Source organism: Melanostigma gelatinosum (assembly GCF_949748355.1).
Source record: "Melanostigma gelatinosum genome assembly, chromosome: 16".
In the NCBI taxonomy this organism is placed as follows: Eukaryota; Metazoa; Chordata; class Actinopteri; order Perciformes; family Zoarcidae; genus Melanostigma; species Melanostigma gelatinosum.
The window spans coordinates 16359492-16379978 of record NC_136649.1 but is presented as its reverse complement, the minus strand read 5'-3'; the positions used below and the strand labels follow the sequence as shown (position 1 = coordinate 16379978).

General features: G+C 40.4%; 3 long non-coding RNA genes across 4 annotated transcripts; all 3 read right to left on the bottom strand.

The window, feature by feature from the left end:
- Nucleotides 1–1087: 1087 nt before the first annotated feature.
- On the bottom strand, nt 1088–1768 carry LOC306790828. The gene is made up of 3 exons (XR_013772725.1): nt 1629–1768; nt 1441–1530; nt 1088–1157 (listed from the first exon to the last, which is right to left on the bottom strand). It is a non-coding gene; the product is annotated as an uncharacterized lncRNA (long non-coding RNA).
- A 9-nt stretch (nt 1769–1777) lies between these two features.
- LOC306790827 lies at nt 1778–4155 on the bottom strand. The gene is made up of 3 exons (XR_013772724.1): nt 4088–4155; nt 1906–2353; nt 1778–1790 (listed from the first exon to the last, which is right to left on the bottom strand). It is a non-coding gene; the product is annotated as an uncharacterized lncRNA (long non-coding RNA).
- An 8497-nt stretch (nt 4156–12652) lies between these two features.
- LOC306790826 lies at nt 12653–16353 on the bottom strand. Of its 2 annotated transcripts, XR_013772722.1 has the most exons (5): nt 16100–16353; nt 14687–15038; nt 14389–14543; nt 14162–14255; nt 12653–13971 (listed from the first exon to the last, which is right to left on the bottom strand). It is a non-coding gene; the product is annotated as an uncharacterized lncRNA (long non-coding RNA). The 2 variants fall into 2 exon arrangements; XR_013772723.1 differs by lacking the exon at nt 16100–16353 and having other exon boundaries at nt 14687–15475.
- Nucleotides 16354–20487: the final 4134 nt, after the last annotated feature.

Genomic DNA, 20487 nt, shown 5'->3' with positions numbered 1-20487 from the left:
ATCCAACCCCTACACTGTAAGACATTTCAAGTCAGTTAAACTTGCAAACGAAAGTTCACCTGCTGCCTTGAAAATGTGAGTTAACTTAACTTGAAGACTGCTTTTGATTCAACTCAGAAATTAAAGTTAATCAAGTTGATTTAACTGCAATGTTCTAGTTGTCTCAACATTACTGTTCAAGTTGTCAGTTGATTGAACTTTTTTTCATTTGTTGTTTGAACTTGATACAGAGAGTTAAAACAAAGAATTGTTTTACATTATCAGGTCAAGAAAACTTTCCTTACCTAGTGAAACCAACACGCATTTCTGCATTATTGCAGCTCACAGTTTCAAGTTAAAATAACTTAACCATGTGCATACAACTTGCCATTTCAAGTTAAGAGGATTTAAATTCTAAATTGGTTTCAACTTACATATAAAAGTTAACTGCAAGTTTGCTTTGTCAGAAAATAAAAAAAATGAAATCACCCATAATTCTTACTGCCGATTTAAAAATATAGCATTTATTTGATGAAAAGATACACAAGCTTGAACATTGTGTTTAAGTACATCTCACACATGCAGACACTAAATAGCTGTGTTTAAAACAATGTTACCACATACAAGTGGAGGCAATCTGAGAGAATGGGGTTGTGGACATTTTATGGACCTCTTTTAACTATCTCACATTTGTCACAATACAACTGTGAGATAATTAAAAGAGGTTCATAAAATCATCCACAAAAATGTTGCATACTAGTACCTTAAACAGGCCATAACATCAATACAGTCATGTTCAACACATAATATTAACATATAACTTATGTTGACAACTAGAAGTGTTGAGGTAAGGTACTATGAGGCAAAATGTGAGATAATTAATAGTGTCATAAAATCTCAATACAAACACAGAAAAAGGGCATGACTTAATCGCATACTTTGAGAAAGGGGGAATGAGAGAAGAGATGCAGAGGTAAAATGTTGGATACTGGGAACTTTATAAAACAATTCTTAAGATTTTTTTTGTGTTTTCGTTATAAAAGTTAGTGTATCGCGAAAGTTACCACAGCCACATTGAAGACTTCCAAAGGAAATGCATCATGCAGAGTGCCTTCGTGTCCAATCAACAGTCCAACCTGCATTCCTTTCATGATTACGTCAAGGTTTTCTCCATGGGCCTGAAGATGTATAAAGACATTCAAATCTTAACCGACATCACCAAATTTAAAACATAACTGCCACTCTAATTAATAGACTATAATTTATTTATTTTTTCCAATAATTTGAAGACTTATAATATCATCAGCTCTGCTGCAGTAAAGCTACCATTACCAGCTCAACCAATAGTAATAGACAGGGAGAGCGCTGAAGGGTATGGTAATAACTAATGAACATGAAAAATGTTACCATTGTCACATTACAAAAATTGAGTGTAGTAAAGGTGTAAATACAGTTTCTTACGTCACACATCCGGATTATGTCGGTGGAATCCTCTGAAAGATAGCATGGAAGACCAAGCAAGGCGGCTGTTCTTCGGTTTTGGTTTGTGTCCTAAAAGAACAGGCAAGAGTAGATTAATGTGACACCAAAGCTATAATCCTAATTTTAATACACAATAACAACAAACTTGTTTTCAACACAGTACATACCTCCTTTTGCAGACACTGCAGCACACCGCTCAGACGCAATCTCCTACTCGATGAAACACCTGCTTTGTACAGCTCTAGAAGACTTGGCACCAAGGCATCGAGTCCATCCAGGAATGACTCCAGCAGGTCTTTAGCGACAATCCTACTAAACTCGGCACTCAGCTGAAACAGACAGATGACAAAATGCAGAGAAATATGTATGAGTGAGGGAAAATAAGAGCAGTATTGAAATGAAAATACAGGATTTATATGCTATACTCAGTTGGCAAAACATTACCTGTCTTTCACTAAACAATGCAGGCCATCTGTCCATGACTGCAGAGATGAGTGGCTCGTTACCAATGATTTCACTTCTTCTTTGCGAGAATGTTGCAATCATCAGATCATCCAGAAGCTGTGAATCTGGTTCTTTCTTCTGCACTTCTAGAAGCATGGTCTCGCGATCCTTCTCAGATTTACTGGCAGTTTGTCCCTCAGGTGGCTCTGGCAAGAAATGGATCTCTCCCTTTTTTGACCTTCTTTCAGATGTTCCTTAAAATGTCTTTTAAGTTCAGCTTGGTTTTGAAATGTCTTCAAACATTCATCATAAATACAGACAAGGCCTAAACACCTACGATGATGTCCATGATGCTGTTTATAATGCTGGATTATTTTTCCTTGTCCATTGGAGGAGAATGCACAAAACTTACATTTCCACGTCATGAACTGGACATTCTTGATGATATCTGTAAACAGAAAAAAATAAATGAATTGCATGTTTAGTGAAAAAAACAAATATATGTATTCAACACAAATACAACATTTATTTCCTTTATGATTAAATTATCAATCTTTACAATTTCAAAATACTTAAAACAAAAACAGGGATCAAGTGATTTTGAAGCAAACATCCTCGAGATTAGAAAAAAAGGATAAACCGATTCATACATCTAATTTTTAAATACACTTATTCAGTTTATTGAGTTAGCTAAATCGTGTGCAGTATAATAATAGCCCTGCAAGAGTTTCAAACTTGATGATGGTTAAAATATTCAGTTTTAGCTTTGTTTTGTTATAAGTGAGACAATAGATTGTGATGTTGAAATGTTTTACATTTACTTGTAGAGAGTACGAGAACCGCCTCTCAATATAATCCAATTCAACAGCGCAAGTCTCAGGAATGAGTAAAGGAAGTCTCTGAAACCCTCCAACCTGTCAAAGATTACTAGAATAATACGTATATAATTTATTGTTTAATTGTTAGTATCAACTTGTTTGTAGACCATTTAGTGCCAGGCCCTAACCTGCATAATATATATCATTATGTATGTCAAGTCTAAACATTACAAAAACAAACTACATAAAGTTGTACTTTTCAACAGTTAACATTAAACTGGCTAACAGCACTATGGCCTCACTGATCCTGTCTGCTGATGTGGAGACACACTGCTGGTAATAGGAGGGGCTGGTTGTAACAAAATGTCAACTGTTTGGCGACCCTTCACTGAACAAGGCTCAACTATTTGCGTTTAACCTACAATTGACGTTCGACATAGTTAATTCAACCATTTGCCAGCTCCGTTTGTCTGTGTAAACATACCAGTGATGAAGCGAGTTGACTGCAGAGGGGAGCGGTCAAATACACGTGTCTGAATAATTCATATCGTCTCTACTGGAGGATTTGTTGTCATTTTAAATTAATGTTTTTACTCTACGACCGGAGTAAACTATAACTAAAAGTCCGTCTCTTCATCTCTGTGCAGTTTCTACTCTGCTGTCCGCGGAGTTCAGTATACTCTCGTACAAACATGCACGTGCGCGCGCACGCACACACACACACACACACACACACACAGCAGAGAGAGAGAGAGCGAGAGGGAGCGAGAGAGGGAGGGTCGGTCAAAATGTCCGCTTTCCAGTCTTTGCTCTGAATGCAGTTGTGTTCCTAATGAGCGGCATGCTCCGCATTAATATAACGTTAAGTAACGTTACTGGCATTAAAATATAATATAACGAGGAGCAAAGCATAGGCAGCGACTCAGCCATTCAATGTGAATCCAGCAGGCATGAGCTACTTTAAGACAGTAACGTTAGTGGAGGCTAGCAAACTTGCTGACTAATGTTAGCTAGCTAGCTAGCTCGTTTTTCACTTGGGGGGGTGGAGGTGTTCAGCGAAAAACTTCAGTGGCACATATAATAATGAATAAAAAATAATATTGCGGTCACATTAAGAATTAACCAATAGTTTATACTTCTACATTAAATACGTTTTATTAAAAGCACTACAGATTAAATAGGTCCACCATTTATCATTTTAAAAGTTCGCGGGCAAAACAGACCGGGGAAACTGTTAAACTAGCTAAACATCAAGACCACACATTTAGCCTTTAAAAAGCCCGACCTACACAACTGTGTTACATTACTAACGTTACACATGATATTAATTAGGAAAAATACTCAAAGTCATAATTTAAACTCACCTCTGTGTGCTGAAGCCCAGCGAAAAAAATCCACACTGCGCTCTGTTCTGTCCGCTCTTCTTGTTGCAGGCAGAAAGTAACGTACTCTTCCTCCGCCTCGAGTCATTGGCCGTTGTCAGGTATATAGTGCCCCTCCGCCGGTGGCAATAGTCCTTTCTTGTTTACCACAAAATGCCGATATTTTAAATGGAATTTAAGTATGTGACTTATCTGCAGTGTTTAACCAGTAGATTATGTAAAAGCTTCAACCTGGCCATGGTTTAAAAAAGAAAGTTTCCCTAAAACTCAAACATTGCAGCAAATGTTTTTTTTCATTCCCCACTCCCGCCTTCTGTCTCTTTTTTTTTTTTTTTTTTACTGATAACTTAAAATCACAAGTTCAATCAAAACTTCAAAATCTCAAAAAGTCAACACAATGAATTACTGTAAGTTTACCTTTCAAGAACTTGAACAGCTGAGTTCAAAATGTAAAATGTGTCAGAGCTCTTTGAGTTAAAGAGAAGAAGTAAGTGGACATAACTAAACAGGGCTGTGCTGTTTTACAGTGTATAGTTCAAATATTTTACACATGAAGATAATCAGGACAGCAGAGAAGAGCAGACAAATGGTTTACGCTGCCTGATGTGATCATGAAATCTCACAGTCTATATGATTCTGTAAATGCTGTGAGAGTCAGTCACATGAACCAGGCTCATCAATGACTGACATTACACCTGCAGATAAAGGTTGTTTGTAGGAAAGCCACAGATCGTCGTCAAAGTCACATGAGCCAACCTTCCGCCCAGGCCTCCGAGACAGAAACCTATAGATTATACGCTTGAATGTGAGTGAGCAGAGATCAACCGTGTTTCTTCTCACCTGTGCCTCTCCTGGGGATGACTGTGAACACGGGACACCGACTTACACCAATTAAATCACTGAATAGGTGTCCGTGTGGAGGGTGACGGAAACCTTTGTTGGATTCAACGACACATTTTCTGACAAAAATCATATGTAACATGACAGAAATCACCAAAGAAATGTCACATTGAAGTTATCAAAGAAAGGCACTGGTAGGTTGTTTTTTGTTGTTTTTTGTTGCATAGTGCGACCTACCAATTGGTCTTCAGCTTGGAGGTTGTTGACGTTTTCTCTTTTCCAGTTCTAGACATTCACCTGAATGCTCCTCACCTTTGGCACAGGAGAGCAGTGAGGAGAACAAGTGGAAACCCAGATGAATGTGGAAAACACACATTCATAAAACTGTAAATTGGGGGGCTAAAGTGCAAATAATCACTCGATGTGAATGTGTCCATTGAAGCACTCTTTCGGGTGCTCGCCTGATGCTCCCACTAATGGTCTGTTTCACTGAAGTAGCACCAGGAATGCGAACCTTCTCAATGCTTCACAACTCGGGGCAAGCATGGCAGCACTCCCATTTGTGTATGTGTGTGCATCTGTGTGTGCCTCACTGCCATTATCCTTTCTCAAGGGAAAAAAAACCCAACTAATTCTAGCATACTCTCCCATCCTGTAATGAACAGGGGCTACATATTTATGTTTTTGCCAGAGAACACTTGAAACACAAGAGGGGTTAAAGTAAAGAGTGGGGAGGTCTTTGGACCATTTTCAATATTTCCCCCCTCTGTGCTCCATAGGGCAAGTGAGGGGTTGCTTCTTTACAATAATCAGGTGACCAGAGGAAAATAGGGTGGCCTTCACAAGCCCAAATTAAAAAAGAACATCATTTTCATTATGCAGTCAAACACAATTACAAGCAAATGTTTTCTCTGTGGAGCTGCCCCGGCTTTCAGGGTCTTTGTCCCTCGCTCCTTAGTGTGTGCAGAGAAAGGCCCCGGTGGTCAATGGGCAGCTGAGTGGCGTGTTCAGCGGAGGCCCACATCCTTAGCCCCCAGCGCAGAATGCGTTTTGTTGGAAGAGCAGCCGTACATTCTGAGCAGATTTGTTGAATTAGAGAGCGCAGCGGGAGACGGGGAAGCGGGGGGGTAAGTGATGGGGAAGACTTGTTGCTAGGTGACTGACATACAACTGCAGCATGCCAGTTTTCAGAGCTTGGCACTCCTTGTCTGTTTTCCTTTTTATTTTGTTTTCTTCCTTATCACCGCCCTGTCCCCCCCCCACCTCCCCTCCCTGCTCCACACTCCCATCAATTCACTTGTCTAGCTCCTCTCATTGCTGAAGTGTAGATAATAAAATGAAGAGAAAATAGACAAAACAGGGTGAATCATGGAGGATTCTACAGTACACCTATACTAAGAACCTAGTCATCAGCTTTTCAGCTGTGACGATACTTAAAAACCTTACAGCTGCTAAGTGTTGTGGGAAAAGAAAAATGCTTTTATGGGGAAAGTAAAGGTGGATTTCCTCTTTCTAACGTGCTTGTTAGTATAGAATCTGACATAAAGTGTTAGCCTCATGGAGACACTTTGCGCTATCAGCAAAAAAAAAAAGAAGAAAAAAGTCCTGAGGCTGGTAAGTGACACACAAGGACAGGCAGGATTTCTCTGAACCCCCACCTCACTGCAAGCATTGCTGCTAGGTAGATTTGCCATTTAAAATGACTGTGAAAAAACTATAATCCAAGATGGAGAGATCACTATACGGTTTGAAATTCTCACTTTTTGTATTCCAGTCAAAATTCAGTCAATAACTAGAACCCACGTAAGGGTTGTTAAAATTTTTCTGACCGACTCATTGAATTTTCCTGAGCAAACACTTCCTTCTGCTCTCTCCTCATCCAATAAGTGTGTTGTACATCTCCTGACTTAGCAGTCTGACCACTTACCTTGTCAACCCCGTCACTGCATGTCAAGCCTCTCAGCCACACCGACCCTTTCAGAGGGCCATCTGCACACAGAAGTTAAGAGTAAGATGGAAATGGAGGACAAGAGTTTTTTAAGGAGTCTTATTTCCATAAATATGTATGTGTACCTTTTTAAAGGTGAAGGAACGGTTTTTTTCTGCTTTTATAAGAGAAGACAAAAATATAGATTTTTTTTTTTTTTGACAAAGGTGTCCACATTGAGTCACGGTCACATGCATGACAGGAATGTTGCTTCGTGTACATTTGATTGTCCAGCACTTCTGTCTTCAAGAGTGTGAGTAAATCAAAAATAATTGACTGCGCCTGCTGGTGCTACCGACTGTGGAGAGGCATCACCCGCACACTTCGTCTCTCCGTTTGTCTGGAAATGTATTACACTTTCAGAATTAGATTTCTTTGTTTTTCCTCCCACAGTCATCTTAGAACATCACGTATTCATTCCTTGCCAGCGTTGGGTGTATAGATTCAGGGTCGGTGGGGTTTTTTCTTTCCCCGTCGGTGTCGCATTTATATGAAGCTCTGTCTGAAGGTCAAAACCAAATACACCCAAACGAAGAAGCCATTGTTGATCTGTTTCTCCACCCCGTGCCTTCCTATTTCCTTTCACCAAGAAAGCATCTTTCTTTCTTTGTGCTGCTGGGGCTTATGAGACTATCGGGGCACACCTGTGCCCTCAGTAAAATTCCCTTGCTCTCCCTGAAGCGGTATTATTCAGCACAAGGCTGTGACAGTCAGTGTTTCTAAAAGCAGTTGGAAGATTGTAAATGGTGATGCTAAAAACTGTCAGGAACCCACCAAGGTACAAAAAGAGGAAAGGTTCTGTACACAATAGCTTCCTTTTGTATGTGTTCGGCCAACAAATTGTCTGGATCAAGATACAGACGTCACATTTTGATAGTAACCCTTGATGTTCCTTCCGTACGCTAAAGAAAAAGTGTAGCTTGTGTTTTCCTCAGAAGGCGATTATATGTTGTTTTTAGTGGTGAAGACACTTGGGTCATTGTATGTCATTTATCTGGATTAAAACACATTTAGTGACTTTCGGTCACTTGTTCTGGCTCATTTATTCAAAACAGTCTGTTGAGACAATCATTCAAGTTCCGTAAAATCATGTCACAGTTCGTCATATATAACGTTAAGTGATTCCAGTCACAGCTCTCTGCTGAATTCAGTTTAATTCAATTCACGATATTTATGAACAGATAAGATTTAATTAGTTGGCAGTTAAAATGTTTATTTAATTTGGCTAACATTAAAATGAATCACTATTATAGTAATATGGGAAATATTTGACAAATACAGTATTTAATCAATTATACTTTCTATACATGGGCCATTAATAAATACAGTACAGTATATGATAGTACAGTGTAATTTTATATTATAATCCTTTATAGCCTTGTCTGTCTTTTTTGGTTTCTTTTTTATTTGTTTACAATAATAAACATGTCGTTTGACTCAAATAACAGTTCCTGCCCATTGTGTTATTTTCAATTGGTGAGAAATGTTTTGTGCTTGGCTTTGGTCAGGTCGTGCATGTCCACCTGTGAACAGGTGAGTGTGCGTGGCAAAGAAAGCGCTACAGCAAGTGATTATCTCAGCTCAAGCGAAAGCCTTGATGGACTTGTGTGTGTAATCCGATTGGATTAGCAGACGCATCTCTTTGGCCAGGCTCCTTACGACGTCCACGCTGAGATAACATTAACACTGTCTCAGCCTCCCTGCCGCTGTCAGTGACGATGTGCTGCAGCGTGCCAAACTATTTGGCAGGATTGTCATGAAGCTGGATGCTGATGAGGCCATAAATATCCCACTATCACATTCTTTAACAGTTACATGACTTGTGCTCTCAGTTTTCATCTATCTCCATTTATAGCCGATTTTAATATGGATTTTTTCTTGGAGCAACTGAAAGTGAATTGTTAATTGCACCAACCTCTGCTTGGGGCTCCTTTCAGCATCTGAAAAAGCACTTCCATATCACCATCCCCAAAGCTGGCCTCGGCACAGGCTCACAGCCAGAACTTTTATTGATCATATACCTTCTTCTTTTCTGTTATGATATTTTTGCCTTTTTAGAAAATCCACTGCTGACGTTTGGCGTCTTATAGCTTGCTCATTTACATTGACCTGAATCCCCAGCATGTCTTAAGTAGAATGATTTAATCTTCCCTGGCAGGAGCACCCAGAACACCCCTCTGCTTACCCTCCAAACATGCATTTTTAATCAGTATATTAAGATGTCACATAACAGTCTGAGCTCATCACCAGTGCCGCTGGCCATAGCAGATATGGATTCAGCTGTTTCGAGCATTAGACCCTGGCTGCTGGCTGTTAGAGAGTAATCCCTGAATGAGGATGTGTAAAATGTATTTTCCCTAGACGAGACCCATATGAGTGCCTATCAAGGTGCAAATAAGATGTATATTTTGTGTCTTTTTTTAAGTGCATTGCAGGATTTACTGTGCGACAGAGAAGACCAGGGTGGAAATCATTTGACTCATCTCCTCAAGGTCCCTGACGTCGCTACAGGGCCTTGTCCTTGTGGCACAAGACTGCTGATGCCACGCAGTGCACTGAGAGGGCTGCGCCCGGATAAATATTTGAGTATGTGTGAGTGGCGAAAGCGAGATGTCAGTTGTGTTTGGAGTCGTGGCATCAAACAGGGACCTGCTCAGTGACACCGGGTAACTCAAGCAATGACATGAATACATACACATGTACTTTTTCTCTCTGCACTCCATCAGGCCTCTCTGTGTATCACACACACACACACACACACACACACACAGATAACCCTGTCCGCTAACTCCTGTCAGAAGCATCACCCTCTAGGTACAGTGGTGAGCTTTGTGCACACAGTGATCAGGCAGCTCGCCAGCTCTGCCTTCTCCTGCCTCCACCTAGACGACTCCCTTCATCCTAATGAGCTCTGTCAGAATGGCATTTGACATAAGCCATCAATAAAGTCCAGCTGACAGACATTAAGAGTCCGGAAATCCAGGATATCCCTGCATGGCTGCTGCCCCTTGTAGTGGAAACAACTCCCAAATTCTGAGTTTGTGCTCCATTTGCAATAGACAGGTTACTACATTGAAGTTTGGATCTGATACTGGGCCAATGGATATCTCTGACATAGTCTTTAATTCACTTTGCCAATTATACAATTCCACCCAAATCTGTAAGTGTTTTTTAATTAATGATGCTTTTTTCCCCTGCAAATTCTAAATGAAACTGCTTTAAATAGAACACTTGAACTGTATTGAATAGAAGAAAATGCATACAATTTTTGATTAAAAGACAGCAACCGTAGCCAATGAAAACGTGTGTATTTTCAATAGGCAAGGAGTGTAGTTGTGCTGCATTGTACGTGGAGGCTCTTCCCGGAGAGAGCCTCGCCATAGTTCACAGATTGCTGCTCATCTGTGTACGAATAAAACACAAGGTCCAGTAAGCAATTCAGTTTTACGGAATCTAAACTTAAAGGAGTCTTTTTTTATTCTTATTGTATAGTACGAGTGTAGTGATGAGTGTATCATTTACTATGAAGTAATCCTGAGCTCAGAGTGAAGTCCCTGCGCTTCAAGGGGCTCGGTATGAATCGTTCCCCCGAGCTAAAGGACACAATTCAGACTTTTATTTGTGTCCCCTCTCTGTCAATTGGCCTGAAGATGAAAATTGCGGGAAAACATAAAAATAAAGACATGAAATGAATCATGTTTGCCATTTATGTACAGTACAGGAAAGACGTATCGGTACCTGTTTTTCTTCTCGCAAAAAAACACATTAAATCACACGTATTCTAAAGAGAAAGGTCACAATTGGAAAAAGCTGCCATAGTGCAGACAAAAGAGCAAGTCTGTTGCTAGAAGAGACATTTATTGACAGTCCTCGTGTGTGTGCGTGTGTGTGTGCGTGTGCGTGTGCGTGCGCATGTGTGTGTGTGGTGACTAGGAGGAGCAGAGGCTCTTAGACAATGTGAAGTGGAGGTGAGGTCCAGGCAGCATGGCTGCGGCGTTGTGACCTGTGCCCTGACTCACGCATCATGTAGCTTCCTGGCGCCAGAGGACCTTCTGACCGTGATGAGTTTTGACTCCTGTCACCTTTGGGTGTCGTCAAGATCGCCTGACATGGAATTTCTTTTTTATTTTTTGAGAGGGTGCTTTTCTGCAGCCTAAAATGCTCTACGGGTGACTACTGTCCCCACCAGTGATAAAATAGAGAGGATAGGAGACACTGAGGAGGCTTAGACGGACTCTAGACACCAGGAGATAAAAACGAGGTTTGGTGTTGTCAAGGGCACAAGAATATTCAGAAAACTATTCATTGAGGCTTGTTCTTCAGAAACCTCCCGTTACGCTGGCATTAATAGAGTTGCGAACTCAGTCAGAAACGTTCGATGCACTGCTATCATAACAGACGCAAAGATGATAACGTTTGAGATGTTAAGTGTTGCAGGCCCGCTGCGTATTCATCTGTGAATACAATGGAAAAAGAGAGCCGGCGATAGTGTGTGGGTGGCTGCAGAGGAAGGTCTAAAGACCAAGCATTCATTCAACCCACCTGTTTTGACAGTTTGTCTGTCGCTGTGTCAATAATTAATTGAAAAGTTCTTTGTTGTTGTTGCATTTCATCTCAAACAATACTCAGGTTTGACAAGTGGACCAGTGTGCCGGACATCAACAAGAAACGGAGTTTACATCCATTCACTGTTGTTTCCTGCAGTTCCAGTTCAATTGGACTTGAGACAAGGATGTCTTGGATGTGGAAAATCACTCACTGCTGTGTTCAATTTCAAGCATGCTGTAGTGAACTATACGCGTGAACACAGAGAATTTTCTGTTCATAATTACCAGGTTTGGCATTTTAGCTCTTAACAGCGAAATGCTGCCTCGCACATACAATCACTTTGTTGTGCAAGTGCTATAGGTGATGCATGCATTTATTCATTTGCAATTGCTGCTCCCGTGCTCTGCCTCTTACACAAACACTCACGAGCACCAGTAATATATAGCCTGGCCGTGTGCAACATGCACTCTCTCTAGTTCCATTTCGCCCAAAAATTGACTGCATTCAAGAGTGGAATGGATGTAATAATTGCAAGTCCTCCATAACATGCTCCGTAAATGTGTTTTCGAAGTAAAGAAAGGGGTAGGTTTCAAGGTATTCCGAATGGCTTTCTTCCAAGAATTCGAGGTTCACTCTCACTGTATTGTTTGTTTTGTGGCAGCCCAACCATGGTTCTCTCGCTCACATTTACGACCTGCGGGGAAGACGGAGCCTGTAAACATTCAATGTAGGATCTCCCTTTTATACTATATGATTACAGCAGGATTTAATCAAGTTACATTTACAAGCCACGGATCGGTCAGATTGAGAAAGCCTGTTGTGGACATCTGCAGGGATTTACGCAACAGAAAATCTCTTTGACAGAAGTGCTCCCCTGCTTTTGTACACTCAAAAAAATAATTCATTGGATGAACTCAATTAAATTGTGGGCAGGTTTTCCACCGAGGAAATATAGTTAAACCTACCTTAAACTAAAAACATCCATGCAATATAATTAAATTGAGTTAGTCCGACTCAATTTTATCAAATACAACCTAAATAAAAAAATACCATTCATGAAATGAAATTGATTTGTGTTAGTCCAACTCAATATAGTACAATTCATTGGAAATGAATTAATCAGGTAAAAAACTTTTTTTTATTTGACCCCCAATTAAGACACGAGACAAAACCTAGTTCAAGTGTTTTTTATTGAAAATGCTTAAATACATTAAATATGGTACAAATCTGACCATCCATGATTCTAGAGCCTGCATTTCATTTTTTAAATATAATTTGTTTTTTTTACAAAAACACTGATCAGAAAAGGATAGCAAAAAAATTCCAAAAGGATCTATACAGTGCATCTTTCATCGTTTTTAAATATTAAAACAGTAGTCTTGTAACAGCTCCACAACTGGTGACAAATAAATACCAAGCTATCCCAAATCCCTTGGCGCCACAAACAAAGACGCCATGAGGGTGGAGGCTATGCACTGCTCTCCAAACAGGGAATATCATTGCACTGCAGTGTAGTCACTCACCATAAACTATCATTTCCAAAAAGCACAAAACTTCCTGCAATCGATATGTACAACCACTATTGCAAGTGCTAAATTCCCACTACTTTGGTTTGTCAAGAGCAATACAGCTGTTTTCTTTCCTACCAGTACAGATGGTAGTACAAAAGGACTCCTTTACACTGAAGAATAGCCGATGATGTGTTATCATGTGCAGAAACAGGCAACTTGGACCACTTTTGGGCTACAACAGTAAAATCACAAAACATCCACAAACTAAAACTTATAGATTATAAATAACAAGGATACTCATAGTCAATGGAAGTTACAGCGTATTGAACTGTGTTAGGGTCCATTTCAACTCGAGTAGAGAGTCATTCAATCAGACAACGAGGAAAATGGACGTGCAAGTTGACGTTCAAGCGTAATCACACTCGAGTTGGGATGTGGAGGTGAATTGGGCAAAACTTTCTGCGGGTAAACACTTAACCAAGCTTGCAGTGACATGTAAAAGTTCCGTAATTTACAGTCTCTGGCTTGCCTCTGTGCAGCTTAGTCAATTTTTTCAAAATGTCAGAACCAGGAAAACATCCATGAGGTCATGGATTGTCGTTGACTGGGCGGAAGATGAAAGTAGAAAACATCCAAAAGATCTGACAAGGTTCTTTGGCTTTGTCACTTGGTGTTCACCTCTTGTGCAAACATCTTGATTTTCAGCTCCTGTATCTTAGAATTCAGCTTGTGCCCATCCAAATTCATTATGACCTTCTGGAGAAGCTCAAAGATGTACTTGAAGTTGTCTGGAAAGCTTAGATTAAGGGCACAAATTAGCCCAAATCATGATGAACGCCATGATGACACTGTCTACGTTGTTCAGGACTTTAATGCAGTTGATCAAGTCCCACGTCCTCTGGCTCCCAATCTCTTTGGATCATGTAAATCCTTATGACAGTGAATGCGATGTCCCTCACTGCATCCTCAGCGGCGGAAGCCTGACAACAACACAAACACAGAAAACTTGTGTTTAAACTTGTGATTAATCCACAAACATGTGTGTATATATATATATATATATATATATATATATATATATATATATATATATATATATATATATATATATATATATATATGTGGGTAACACTTTGACGCTACATGGGAAACATATTGCGATAAACTTACCAGATTGATAAAGAGTCTGGATCTTCATTGAGGTAGATTACAGGCTTCTCAGATGCCCTTCCCTTTTGGTGTTGATGTCATCACACTAAAGGTTCTGGATAAAAGCAGAATAAAAGCAGGCCATTTACTATTCATCAAATGTTTTTAAAAAAGCAGATATGGACAAGAAAATATTACAATAACCACCCCAATACAGTGAAACTAATATTGTATACATATGTACTAACCAAATCATTGATGGTCAGGACATCCTTGACCTTTTCTCCTTCACACCTCCTTTGCTCTTTAAGCCCTGTATCAGGGAGTCTGAGAAGAGGTCCAGCTGTGACATGAACTTTGATTGAAATTGTTTGGTGGTGATCAGCAGGAACTCTGCATTGACCTGAATAACAAACAAAATACAGCTGTTTGTTACTTGTTTATTATAATTACTATCACATTATGTGGGATTATTAGATTCAAATTGCGATTGTGAAGCCATTAATCATCAAAATGGTAAACACATAGAAACACACATTTACTTACTTAACTTTGCTGGAACAGGGAAGGGGCCTCTGCTCCACAATCTCTGGTTGAATGTGCAGTTCAGCATGTGTGATTTAGAAGCTTACTCCATGTATTAAATGTACATGGGCAATGTATGGACATGTATAGCGATAACTGCCCCTACAATGCCCATGCAACAAGAAATACCTGCTAGCTAGTTCCAAACTGCATTCTTTACACTGCCACATGCAGAGTCCTAAAGAGAATAAAGATAATTAGTACATATCAAACTGAACAAATAACAATGAGAGATCAGCTTGCATCGAGCATATAACCTATTACGTGCTATCATTAGGAGGTTGCCTCAAGAAGCTTGGTAATGCTGATCAAACTGCAAAAGATGAGATAAATATATTAGTGGAGGGAAAGGCTGGAATAATCCAAAGTTCACATAAAACAAAGTCAAGTCAAAAGTGCTTTAGAGCACTCACATATATAATGTTACCATTTAGAATAGACTAGCAATTCACCTTTTACAGCAACACTAAAGCTACATACAACAGCAATCAAATCATGCAAGCGTGTTAAATAAGATTAAGACAGTCATTTTAATAAAATATCAAACTGTTTGCCTTGAAAACTCATTCGCACTCCTGCCTGCGTTCACACAGTGTAAGGTCATAGAAATACAATGAGTAGAACGGAATCGATGTTTGTCTTGGTCGTTTTACTCGTTCAAAAGAAAAATAGTGCTCAACACTGCGCATTGACCGTAGTATAACAGAAAAGTTAGCCCGCTACATCGATCAGTTCTTCACAATGACGACGGTACACCTACAAACTGCCGCTGCTCTGATCCAGTTACATCGGTTTGAATGGGAATGTCCGTTCTACGCTCGTTCTATTTCTATGGCTGCTGCGCTAAAACGCAGCTGACTTCCGTGTGTTCATGCATCAGGTGCCCGCGCGAGTGAGAGGAATTCAGCGGTTTTATGAGCTCATGATTTATTCATATTAAACATTTTTCAGTGACGAAAACGTGGCTAAACCCACTACAACTGAACGCCCACTACTAGAGAGAGTGGCCTTCTGCGGCCTGCTCTGCCTGCCGACATTATGGCGCTGGAGAGGGGGAGACCGTAGTCTGCTCGTTTAACTGCTCTCCTACTGTTTTTTAGTGCACACAGTTCATAAGGAAGCCTTCGGCGCTGCGTCCAAGCCGTATTAATGACAGTACCCTGATCTCTGGTCTGCTCTATAATGCAAACCACGTTGGCTACCTAGCTTGCTAGCTAGCCTGTGTTGCCTTCGATCTTATTAAAAACGGAACAGTCGTGTGGCTAAGTTATCACGTCTGTTCCACACATTGTGGTCATTATTACAGAATGGAAGCCTTCATTGACAGCGAGGTACAGTCTAAACTACTACAACAAAATATATAAAGTTACTTACCAAAGAATGGACGGTCGGTTTGAATCTTGCTGCAGTCGGAAAGGGGGGAAAGACACTGAGAGCACGTGATCTGGTACAGGCGCAAGGGGTAGTCCCCCAACCAAACACATTTATTTTGAGTTGATACACACCATCCAACCTAAATAAATCTAATAAATGAAAGTATTCATGCATTTTATGTTAGACCCATTAAATATAAATGTGTTCATTTTTTAACTTGATATATTTAAATTAATCAAACACGATTTAAATGTGTCACCTTTAAGAAGGGCTTGAATCGTTTTTTTGAGTGTATGGCCTCGCTGTGTATATTCTGCACTGTTCTGTTGGTAAAATTACTCTTTTCACAGCAGCATTGAAAACGGACGGTAAATATTCAGTGCTGCTGTCAATCTCAGTTTTGTAAAGGGCATTATTACATATTTTCCATACGAGTGTCAATTGTCGTAGTGGATATAAGGTCAAATATCACGTGCAATTGTTATAATAACCCTGGTCTGCACTGTATAGTATATGTCCTGTGAAACAAAAGCTTGGGGGGAGGAGTATGTGTGTCAGGGCAGGGAATGTGTTTATGCGCCCCCACACTGACTGCTGCAGTGTATTGGCTCTCCTCTATCCGTGTCAGCAGAGCTGTGTGACTGAAAGGCACTGGATTACGTACACTGGGGGCCAATGGGTCAGTGGATAAGAAGTCTTCTCTGTTACCACAAATCCACAGATTAAACGCAGTGTCGAGAGCTCGTGCTGCCCCGAGCCCACTGGGTCTGAAAAGACAACTCTCACAGAGCTTTGGCGTAACCCTCCTGTCACTGTGTAGCCACGAGGCTATGTCGTCTCTCAAGTCCTCGCCTTTAAATACATCCGGGTCATGCGAGGGTTCTGGTGGTGTGTTGCTGACATGATATCTTAATTGGAAAGTTAATCCTGTGCTGGGACAGCTGACTCTAAGTTAAAAGAGTCTGTCGTGTACAGAGAAGTCAACAAAGCACAGAAGTCAGGCAGGCAGTGACCATGCATAGAAATGCTTGCATCCTCCGTCATTGCTAAGCAGAAGTGCCTTCCCGCCACAGGCAACTAAAAGCACACATTAGCATTTTGTGGCACAATTTCACATCACTGCTTCTCTTGATGCCGTTTAAGTGCCATTAACAGGCTCGGTGCCTATGAGACAGATGAGAAGATATTTACAGTAGCAAAGTGTGTTAAAATTCAGATGATATTATTTGTTTCTGTGCATGCACGCATGTTCATGAAAAGGAGCAGTGATGGGGAGAGAAAGGTGCTGTAGGTTTGCATATGATAGTGGCAGGATGGCTGTTGTGACAGGCTCTTGTATAGCGTCTCGTCTGCTCCAGCGATCCCAGGGAATCTGGGTCATTTCCAGCCTGTTCACATGTAACTATTCCCCACTCTTTCCCTCCCTCTGCCCTGGGCAAGCTATGGCCCAGCTACATGTTAAAGATCACACAAAGTAAATGCACTCGTCTCCTATCATAAACTGTGAGGATACTGAGCGGTGGTCTGCGGCAGGGTGCACCACACCTTTGTGTATCAATCCTCTCTGAAAAAAATAAATGTGTATTGAGCTTTTTCTCTTTGGCAATCATCTTCTCTTACTGTTCGATGCAGTGAAGGATCTGTGTCAGTTGGCATAACAGCAACAGCAGCTGCAGAAGCTGCTGGTTGTGTACATGAGGTACAGAGCCTTTGATGTTCCTCTATTACACTGTTGTCAAGGAGATGTGTTCATGATGATAAACAGGGATCTCATATTATTCACTCTAATTTGAGAGCTAATTAATATTTTTGAGGCTTAATGTTAATGTTTGAACATGGAAAACAGCAGATGACACAACACTCCCTTACTAAAGGTCCATTTGTGCTTTGGAGCTTTCAGTCATGTCACATGGTCTTTAACAACTGATGGAGTTTGCCAGTGATTGTGGAATTAAATATTTCCACATTTCTAAACATTTTAAAGACTTCTTGTTAATATTTTGCTTTTAGATGATAAACCTCCTATCATCCGATGATTTACAAAACACAGGAAAACCTGACATTATTGACATGAATGCAATTCAGTGCAATGATCCTGCAACCAACACTGGTTTGTTTTGACTCTCTCAGAGAAGTGTTGATTTAGTCATTTCTCAGGTCACAGTCTGGCTTGGATTCAGGTGCTCCTGTTATTTTGTCCACCCACTGTGCCGCGCCACTATTGAATCTTGACCCCGATCTCACTCAGCCTACAGAGATTTTAGTTGGAAGTAGTGCTTACAACTGTTTGTAAATGAGTTCATCTTTATTGTTATTAATTAAAAAACAGGGTAGGCAGCCATTTAAAAAAAACAAAAAAAACAGGTTTAATATACAAACCTATAATCGCATCAAAAACTGTTTTGTCTGACAGAGGGCTGGCTGCAAGGATGTCAGTGGGAACCATGAAACCATAAAACAAAAGAGAAAAAAAGACGTGTTTGAATGAGATCCACTGTGTTGCGGTGCTGAATGTGCGGAGATATTGGTGTCAGGAGGCCGACTATCTCCTGACACAGTGACATAGGCCTGGACGGGTTTACCACTTCGGCTTACTCTGAGTTGGCCTATATTTAAAATGGCATATATTTACAATTTTTATATGGAAGGCGAAATGAGTATTGCATTAAAAAAATAGGACAATGCGAGCAATTAAAAAACTACTATAATAAGTGAATTAGAAAGGCCCTGAAGGCTTTTCGATTGATAGCACCTGTTTGTTTTTGCAGCGATACTAAAACACGAATTCACAATTCTTTTTTTTCCATCTATAAATGTTTTAACAGCGTATAAACTAGACGTGTGGCTTACAGAGCATAGTCTACAATTGTCATTTCCAGCCCTCCGTTTAAGATATCCAAAACTCGTCTATATTTTATTGATGCGCGCTTCCTAGAAAAAGTATTGCACTCCTTGTACATTTAGTTTGGGACAGGCAGCCTGCAGGGATGAAATATTTACAAGCAGCTAAATATTTCAGACCAGCACCTTGTCTGTCGCCCTCGGAATTTACTTCCACTGCAGCATCTGATGGAGGTCTTATCCTTTATTTACCCATATTTAATTTGCTCATTAATTCGTTATAGTTGCCGCTCCATGTGCTATAAATTGGCATCTTTATGAAGAGGATGCAGCCTATTTGTTTGTCAAAGCGGACAGACATCATCGCGAAGACGTTATATGCAAATTAATTATTGTGCTCTTTTCTTTTTTTTAATGATGATGCTGTCTCCAGTAAACCAGCAAGCAGAAGGCATTTCATAACCCTGCATCAAGAGTCTATAATTCATGCAAAAAGAGCCCGAGGGGGATTCAGCTTGAGTGCGCGCGCGTGCAAGAGAGAGAGAGAGAGAGAGAGAGAGAGAGAGAGAGAGAGAGAGAGAGAGAGAGAGAGAGAGAGAGAGAGAGAGAGAGAGAGAGAGAGAGAGAGAGAGAGAGAGAGAGAGAGAGAGAGAGAGAGAGAGAGAGAGAGAGAGAGAGAGAGAGAGAGAGAGAGAGAGAGAGAGAGAGAGAGAGAGAGAGAGAGAGATCTGTGAAAATAATATCAGGCTTTTCCGTCAGAATGAACTTTACTACTGTATCCAGCCATGAAATAATCTGACCCGACACTTCAAACCATCTGCGCTATCTATCTGCCCTCTTATTTACTAAATCAGCCTGTGCACAAAACGGAGTGTGTCTGATACTAAAGCCGAGTAGCCTGGCAGGGCCATGATAATCCTATATATAAACAACTGTCACGTTTATTCCCTGCTATGTTTTTCAGCCATCACAGAGGCATGCCTCTCTGCGCTGATGCTGCCGACACTGATACAAGCATACTGTAAATAAAGGCGGATATAAGCAACTGTATGAGCGCCAGTCTGCTGATCACCATCGCGAACACACACACACACACACTCACACACACTCACAACAGCAATCAATTAGCCTGTGTTTTCAAAAAAGAGCATATTTTTCATGCTCCACATAAAAGAGCATGCTTCATCATAGCTTAGGCTCTGATATAATTTATTATGGTTAATAAATTTGCACTTTTGTGCGGTTTAAAAATGCAAGAAAGCCTCAACAAAATCTGGTCAAGGTTGCGAAAGTGAGTTGGCTTCAAATTTGCAGCTCTGTTGAAATAAAGCCCACATTGACCCTTTTAATGATTTCTACAGATCAGCATCGATATAAGCCTTATGATATATGAGTATTAAACAGAACGAACTGCAGGTTCATCTTATTTTAAAGCGAAGACATATTCAAACTGCATGTTTAGCGGGCTTATGGTATTGGAATATTATAGTATAAGCCTAAATGGTTGTAGATTAATAAGCCTATATGCGCGTGGTCTATAAACGCCA